We start from the raw sequence: 9,157 nt of genomic DNA, 5'->3' as shown, positions 1-9,157 counted from the left end.
AATCATATATAAAATACATTGTCTAGGGTGAAACTTTTTATTTATTTGTTTTAAGTTTCTTAACAAAATATAATTCCTAATATTGATTTATACGCATTCATACCCTGCACTTCGTAGGGAAATTTGGGCTAGGATTTTGCAGTTGACTGGACCTCTAAGGTGCTTACGGTAATGACTAGTGAGTAGTGAAAGAGGTGAGAGAATTGGTATATATTTGGTTAGTAATCAAGTTTGGTTGAACAGTTGGCGAATCAGAATTGTCAATTGGCATTCTCGGTTTGAACTGACCAACTACCTTCTTATGATCCTTTGCCAGATATAACAACAAGACAATCACAAGGCGTGATAATAAACCCATAACATTATTATAAATTTGAAAATAATATAAATATAAATATAAAAACGTTATCGTATATCATTCACACTTGAGTGAATCAGCTACCTTCTTGTAATTCTTCCGTCACCCAAAATGTTGTTATCGTCAATCGCATTTCCATTTTGTTTAAAACAACAAAATAAAACATGTAGAGTGATGTGGCTACTGGATTCAAGCCCAGGTCTCCACGGCCACAACGTGGAATTCTTACCACTAAACTACAACCACTGTTCGACCCAAGTCACTTTGTATCACTGGAAGCTATATAACTGGCGATTTCAAGTCCGCTTATTCTGCTCTTCTGCCTTGTTCGTTTTGTGCTTCTATTTGCTTCTGTACTTTTGTTTTTAGCATTTCTTGATTGCGCATTTGATTTTTCATAGTGTCCTGATATTCTGTTTAATTATTTGGTAGATGTCTCTGCTGTCATTTTGTTTTGCTAGTCTTTTTAGAACATTTCAAATTCTCAAATTATTATCCCATCCATCTAGTATTTCCTTCCGCAAATAATTTTTGACAACGTTTCAATTTCTTAAATTTCTCATCCCATCCATTCAATATTCACTTCCGCAAAAGATTTTTGAGAACGTTTCAAGTTCTCAGATTTATAATCCCATTCATTCGATATTCCTTTCACCAAAGATTTCTGAGAACATTTCAAGTTCGAAAATTTATTATCACGTACATCCAGTATTTTCTTCCGCCAAAGATTTTTGAGAACGTTTCAAGTTCTCAAATGTAATATCCCATCCGTCCAATATTCCCTTCAGCCAACGATTTTTTAGAACGTTTCAAATTCTCATATTTTTCATCCCGTCCATCCAATATTTCTTTCCAACTATTTTTTTTTAAGTTCAACCCCAATCATATATAAAATACATTGTCTAGGGTGAAACTTTTATTTATTTGTTTTAAGTTTCTTAACAAATATAATTCCTAATATTGATTTATACGGTATTCATACCCGGCACTTCGTAGGGAAATTTGGGCTAGGATTTTGCAGTTCACTGGACCTCTAAGGTGCTTACGGTAATGACTAGTGAGTAGTGAAAGAGGTGAGAGAATTGGTATATATTGGTTAGTTTTGATTGACATTGGAGGTAATCCCAATCAAGTTGGTCGAACAGTTGGCGAATCAGAATTGTCAATTGGCATTCTCGGTTTGAACTGACCAACTACCTTTATGATCCTTTGCCAGATATAACAACAAGACAATCACAAGGCGTGATAATAAACCCATAACGTTATTATAAATTTGAAAATAATATAATATAAAATATAAAAACGTTATCGTATATCATTCACACTTGAGTGAATCAGCTACCTTCTTGTGATTCTTCCGACAACAAAAAACACAAGTACAGTGATGTGGCTGCTGGGATTCGAGCCCAGGTCTCCACGGCCACAACGTGGAATTCTTACCACTAAACTACAGCCACTGTTCGGCCCAAGTCTCTTGTATCACTGAAAGCTATATAACTGGCGATTTCAAGTCCGCTTATTCTGCTCTTCTGCCTTGTTCGTTTTGTGCTTCTATTTTCTTCTGTACTTTTGTTTTAGCATTTCCTGATTGCGCATTTGATTTTTCATAGTGTCCTGATATTCTGTTTAATTATTTGGTAGATGTCTCTGTCGTTTTGTTTTGCTAGTCTTTTGAGAACATTTCAAATTCTCAAATTTATTATCCCATCCATCTAGTATTTCCTTCCGCAAATAATTTTTGAGACATTTCAATTTCTAAATTTCTCATCCCATCCATTCAATATTCCCTTCCGCCAAGATTTTTGAGAACGTTTCAAGTTCTCAGATTTATAATCTCATTCATTCGATATTTTTTTCTTAGAAAATTTCAAGTTCTAAAGTTTTTTTTCAAACTTCATCGTTCAAACATTCAGATTTCTGAGAACATTTCAAGTTCTAAAATTTATTATCACATCCATCAGTATTTTCATCCGCCAAAGATTTTTGAGAACGTTTCAAGTTCTCAAATGTAATATCCCATCCGTCCAATATTCCCTTCAGCCAACGATTTTTTAGAACGTTTCAAATTCTCATATTTTCATCCCGTCCATCCAATATTTCTTTCCAACTATTTTTTTTTAAAGTTCAACCCCAATCATATATAAAATACATTGTCTAGGGTGAAACTTTTATTTATTTGTTTTAAGTTTCTTAACAAAATATAATTCCTAATATTGATTTATACGGCATTCATACCTGCACTTCGTAGGGAAATTTGGGGCTAGGATTTTGCAGTTGGCTGGACCTCTAAGGTGCTTACGGTAATGACTAGTGAGTAGTGAAAGAGGTGAGAGAATTGGTATATATTGGTTAGTTTTGATTGACATTGGAGGTAATCCCAATCAAGTTGGTCGAACAGTTGGCGAATCAGAATTGTCAATTGGCATTCTCGGTTTGAACTGACAAAACTACCTTCTTATGATCCTTTGCCAGATATAACACAAGACAATCACAAGGCGTGATAATAAACCCATAACGTTATTATAAATTTGAAAATAATATAAATATAAATATAAAACGTTATCGTATATCATTCACACTTGAGTGAATCAGCTACCTTCTTGTGATTCTTCCGTCACCCAAAATGTTGTTATCGTCAATCGCATTTCCATTTTGTTTAAAACAACAAAAAAAAAAACAAGTACAGTGATGTGGCTGCTGGGATTCGAGCCCAGGTCTCCACGGCCACAACGTGGAATTCTTACCACTAAACTACAGCCACTGTTCGGCCCAAGTCTCTTTGTATCACTGGAAGCTATATAACTGGCGATTTCAAGTCCGCTAATTCTGCTCTTCGGCCTTGTTCATTTTGTGCTTCTATTTTCTTCTGTACTTTTGTTTTTAGCATTTCCTTATTGCGCATTTGATTTTTCATAGTGTCTTGATATTCTGTTTAATTATTTGGTAGATGTCTCTGCTGTCGTTTTTTTTTTTGCTAGTCTTTTGAGAACATTTCAAATTCTCAAATTTATTATCCCATCCATCTAGTATTTCCTTCCCAAATAATTTTTGACAACATTTCAATTTCTTAAATTTCTCATCCCATCCATTCAATTCCCTTCCGCCAAAGATTTTTGAGAACGTTTCAAGTTCTCAGATTTATAATCCATTCATTCGATATTCCCTTCCACCAAAGATTTCTGAGAAATTTCAAGTTCTAAAATTTATTATCACATCCATCCAGTATTTTCTTCCGCCAAAGATTTTTGAGAACGTTTCAAGTTCTCAAATGTAATATCCCATCCGTCCAATATTCCCTTCAGCCAACGATTTTTTAGAACGTTTCAAATTCTCATATTTTTCATCCCGTCCATCCAATATTTCTTTCCAACTATTTTTTTTTAAAGTTCAACCCAATCATATATAAATACATTGTCTAGGGTGAAACTTTTATTTATTTGTTTTAAGTTTCTTAACAAAATATAATTCCTAATATTTATTTATACGGCATTCATACCCTGCACTTCGTAGGGAAATTTGGGCTAGGATTTTGCAGTTGACTGGACCTCTAAGGTGCTTACGGTAATGACTAGTGAGTAGTGAAAGAGGTGAGAGAATTGGTATATATTGGTTAGTTTTGATTGACATTGGAGGTAATCCCAATCAAGTTGGTCGAACAGTTGGCGAATCAGAATTGTCATTGGCATTCTCGGTTTGAACTGACCAACTACCTTCTTATGATCCTTTGCCAGATATAACAACAAGACAATCACAAGGCGTGATAATAAACCCATAACGTTATTATAATTTGAAAATAATATAAATATAAATATAAAAACGTTATCGTATATCATTCACACTTGAGTGAATCAGCTACCTTCTTGTGATTCTTCCGTCACCAAAATGTTGTTATCGTCAATCGCATTTCCATTTTGTTTAAACAACAAAAAAAAAACAAGTACAGTGATGTGGCTGTTGGGATTCGAGCCCAGGTCTCCACGGCCACAACGTGGAATTCTTACCACTAAACTACAGCCACTGTTCGGCCCAAGTCTCTTTGTATCACTGAAGCTATATAACTGGCGATTTCAAGTCCGCTAATTCTGCTCTTCGCCTTGTTCGTTTTTGTGCTTCTATTTTCTTCTGTACTTTTGTTTTAGCATTTCCTGATTGCGCATTTGATTTTTCATAGTGTCTTGATATTCTGTTTAATTATTTGGTAGATGTCTCTGCTGTCGTTTTGTTTTGCTAGTCTTTTGAGAACATTTCAAATTCTCAAATTTATTATCCCATCCATCTAGTATTTCCTTCCGCAAATAATTTTTGACAACGTTTCAATTTCTTAAATTTCTCATCCCATCCATTCAATATTCCCTTCCGCCAAAGATTTTTGAGAACGTTTCAAGTTCTCAGATTTATAATCCCATTCATTCGATATTCCTTCCACCAAAGATTTCTGAGAACATTTCAAGTTCTAAAATTTATTATCACATCCATCCAGTATTTTCTTCCGCCAAAGATTTTTGAGAACGTTTCAAGTTCTCAAATGTAATATCCCATCCGTCCAATATTCCCTTCAGCCAAATTTTTTAGAACGTTTCAAATTCTCATATTTTTCATCCCGTCCATCCAATATTTCTTCCAACTATTTTTTTTTAAAGTTCAACCCCAATCATATATAAAATACATTGTCTAGGGTGAAACTTTTATTTATTTGTTTTAAGTTTCTTAACAAAATATAATTCCTAATATTGATTTATACGCATTCATACCTGCACTTCGTAGGGAAATTTGGGCTAGGATTTTGCAGTTGGCTGGACCTCTAAGGTGCTTACGGTAATGACTAGTGAGTAGTGAAAGAGGTGAGAGAATTGGTATATATTGGTTAGTTTGATTGACATTGGAGGTAATCCCAATCAAGTTGGTCGAACAGTTGGCGAATCAGAATTGTCAATTGGCATTCTCGGTTTGAACTGACAACTACCTTCTTATGATCCTTTGCCAGATATAACAACAAGACAATCACAAGGCGTGATAATAAACCCATAACGTTATTATAAATTTGAAAATAATATAAATATAAATATAAAAACGTTATCGTATATCATTCACACTTGAGTGAATCAGCAACCTTCTTGTGATTCTTCCGACACCCAAAATGTTGTTATCGTCAATCGCATTTCCATTTTGTTTAAAACAACAAAAAAAAAAAAAAAAAACAAGTACAGTGATGTGGCTGCTGGGATTCGCCCAGTCTCCACGGCCACAACGTGGAATTCTTACCACTAAACTACAGCCACTGTTCGCCTAAGTCTCTTTGTATCACTGGAAGCTATATAACTGGCGATTTCAAGTCCGCTAATTCTGCTCTTCGGCCTTGTTCGTTTTGTGCTTCTATTTTCTTCTGTACTTTTGTTTTTAGCATTTCCTTATTGCGCATTTGATTTTTCATAGTGTCTTGATATTCTGTTTAATTATTTGGTAGATGTCTCTGCTGTCGTTTTGTTTTGCTAGTCTTTTGAGAACATTTCAAATTCTCAAATTTATTATCCCATCCATCTAGTATTTCCTTCCGCAAATAATTTTTGACAACATTTCAATTTCTTAAATTTCTCATCCCATCCATTCAATATTCCCTTCCGCCAAGATTTTTGAGAACGTTTCAAGTTCTCAGATTTATAATCCCATTCATTCGATATTCCCTTCCACCAAAGATTTCTGAGAAATTTCAAGTTCTAAAATTTATTATCACATCCATCCAGTATTTTCTTCCGCCAAAGATTTTGAGAACGTTTCAAGTTCTCAAATGTAATATCCCATCCGTCCAATATTCCCTTCAGCCAACGATTTTTAGAACGTTTCAAATTCTCATATTTTTCATCCGTCCATCCAATATTTCTTTCCATCTATTTTTTTTTAAAGTTCAACCCCAATCATATATAAAATACATTGTCTAGGGTGAAACTTTTATTTATTTTTTAAGTTCTTAAAAAATATAATTCCTAATATTGATTTATATGGCATTCATACCCTGCACTTCGTAGGGAAATTTGGGCTAGGATTTTGCAGTTGACTGGACCTCTAAGGTGCTTACGGTAATGACTAGTGAGTAGTGAAAGAGGTGAGAGAATTGGTATATATTGGTTAGTTTTGATTGACATTGGAGGTAATCCCAATCAAGTTGGTCAAACAGTTGGCGAATCAGAATTGTCTATTGGCATTCTCGGTTTGAACTGACCAACTACCTTCTTATGATCCTTTGCCATATATAACAACAAGACAATCACAAGGCGTGATAATAAACCCATAACGTTATTATAAATTTGAAAATAATATAAATATAAATATAAAACGTTATCGTATATCATTCACACTTGAGTGAATCAGCTACTTCTTGTGATTCTTCCGTCACCCAAAATGTTGTTATCGTCAATCGCATTTCCATTTTGTTTAAAACAAACAAAAAAAAAACAAGTACAGTGATGTGGCTGCTGGGATTCAAGCCCAGGTCTCCACGGCCACAACGTGGAATTCTTACCACTAAACTACAGCCACTGTTCGCCAACTCTTTGTATCACTGGAAGCTATATAACTGGCGATTTCAAGTCCGCTAATTCTGCTCTTCGGCCTTGTTCATTTTGTGCTTCTATTTTCTTCTGTACTTTTGTTTTTAGCATTTCCTGATTGCGCATTTGATTTTTCATAGTGTCTTGATATTCTGTTTAATTATTTGGTAGATGTCTCTGCTGTCGTTTTGTTTTGCTAGTCTTTTGAGAACATTTCAAATTCTCAAATTTATTATCCCATCCATCTAGTATTTCCTTCCGCAAATAATTTTTGACAACGTTTCAATTTCTTAAATTTCTCATCCCATCCATTCAATATTCCCTTCCGCCAAAGATTTTTGAGAACGTTTCAAGTTCTCAGATTTATAATCCCATTCATTCGATATTCCTTCCACCAAAGATTTCTGAGAACATTTCAAGTTCTAAAATTTATTTTCACATCCACCAGTATTTTCTTCCGCCAAAGATTTTTGAGAACGTTTCAAGTTCTCAAATGTAATATCCCATCCGTCAAATATTCCCTTCAGCCAACGATTTTTTAGAACGTTTCAAATTCTCATATTTCATCCCGTCCATCCAATATTTCTTCCATCTATTTTTTTTTTTAAAGTTCAACCCCAATCATATATAAAATACATTGTCTAGGGTGAAACTTTTTTATTTTTTTAAGTTTCTTAACAAAAATATAATTCCTAATATTGATTTATACGGCATTCATACACTGCACTTCGTAGGGAAATTTGGGCTAGGATTTTGCAGTTGCTGGACCTCTAAGGTGCTACGGTAATGACTAGTGAGTAGTGAAAGAGGTGAGAGAATTGGTATATATTGGTTAGTTTTGATTGACATTGGAGGTAATCCCAATCAAGTTGGTCGAACAGTTGGCGAATCAGAATTGTCAATTGGCATTCTCGGTTTGAACTGACAACTACCTTCTTATGATCCTTTGCCAGATATAACAACAAGACAATCACAAGGCGTGATAATAAACCCATAACTTTATTATAAATTTGAAAATAATATAAATATAAATATAAAACGTTATCGTATATCATTCACACTTGAGTGAATCAGCTACCTTCTTGTGATTCTTCCGTCACCCAAAATGTTGTTATCGTCAATCGCATTTCCATTTTGTTTAAAAACAAAAAAAAAAAACAAGTACAGTGATGTGGCTGCTGGATTCGAGCCCAGGTCTCCACGGCCACAACGTGGAATTCTTACCACTAAACTACAGCCACTGTTCGGCCAAGTCTCTTTGTATCACTGGAAGCTATATAACTGGATTTCAAGTCCGCTAATTCTGCTCTTCGGCCTGTTCGTTTTGTGCTTCTATTTTCTCTGTACTTTTGTTTTTAGCATTTCCTTATTGCGCATTTGATTTTTCATAGTGTCTTGATATTCTGTTTAATTATTTGGTAGATGTCTCTGCTGTCGTTTTGTTTTGCTAGTCTTTTGAAAACATTTCAAATTCTCAAATTTATTATCCCATCCATCTAGTATTTCCTTCCAAATAATTTTTGACAACGTTTCAATTTCTTAAATTTCTCATCCCATCCATTCAATATTCCCTTCCGCCAAGATTTTTGAGAACGTTTCAAGTTCTCAGATTTATAATCCCATTCATTCGATATTCCTTCCACCAAAGATTTCTGAGAACATTTCAAGTTCTAAAATTTATTATCACATCCATCCAGTATTTTCTTCCGCCAAAGATTTTTGAGAACGTTTCAAGTTCTCAAATGTAATATCCCATCCGTCCAATATTCCCTCAGCCAACGATTTTTTAGAACGTTTCAAATTCTCATATTTTCATTTCTAAACTTTTGTTTATTTTTTTAAGTTTCTTAAAAAAATATAATTCCTAATATTGATTTATACGAATTCATACCTGCACTTCGTAGGGAAATTTGGGCTAGGATTTTGCAGTTGACTGGACCTCTAAGGTGCTACGGTAATGACTAGTGAGTAGTGAAAGAGGTGAGAGAATTGGTATATATTGGTTAGTTTTGATTGACATTGGAGGTAATCCCAATCAAGTTGGTCGAACAGTTGGCGAATCAGAATTGTCAATTGGCATTCTCGGTTTGAACTGACAAACTACCTTCTTATGATCCTTTCCAGATATAACAACAAGACAATCACAAGGCGTGATAATAAACCCATAACGTTATTATAAATTTGAAAAAAATATAATATAAATATAAAACGTTATCGTATATCATTCACACTTGAGTGAATCAGCTACCTTCTT

At 34.2% G+C, this 9,157-nt stretch overlaps 4 non-coding genes across 4 annotated transcripts; all 4 read right to left on the bottom strand.

Annotated features, from left to right (window-relative positions):
• Window positions 1-1,743: 1,743 nt before the first annotated feature.
• Window positions 1,744-1,815, bottom strand: TRNAH-GUG. The gene has a single exon. It is a non-coding gene; the product is annotated as a tRNA-His (tRNA).
• A 1,232-nt stretch (window positions 1,816-3,047) lies between these two features.
• Window positions 3,048-3,119, bottom strand: TRNAH-GUG. Its single transcript has one exon. It is a non-coding gene; the product is annotated as a tRNA-His (tRNA).
• A 1,185-nt stretch (window positions 3,120-4,304) lies between these two features.
• Window positions 4,305-4,376, bottom strand: TRNAH-GUG. The gene has a single exon. It is a non-coding gene; the product is annotated as a tRNA-His (tRNA).
• A 2,444-nt stretch (window positions 4,377-6,820) lies between these two features.
• On the bottom strand, window positions 6,821-6,892 carry TRNAH-GUG. Its single transcript has one exon. It is a non-coding gene; the product is annotated as a tRNA-His (tRNA).
• Between the last annotated feature and the right edge of the window lie 2,265 nt (window positions 6,893-9,157).

Source organism: Ipomoea nil, unplaced genomic scaffold (genome assembly GCF_001879475.1).
Source record: "Ipomoea nil cultivar Tokyo-kokei standard unplaced genomic scaffold, Asagao_1.1 scaffold0421, whole genome shotgun sequence".
Classification (NCBI taxonomy): Eukaryota; Viridiplantae; Streptophyta; class Magnoliopsida; order Solanales; family Convolvulaceae; genus Ipomoea; species Ipomoea nil.
Note: the sequence above shows the minus strand (reverse complement) of the source record. Positions and strands in the feature narration are given on the sequence as shown.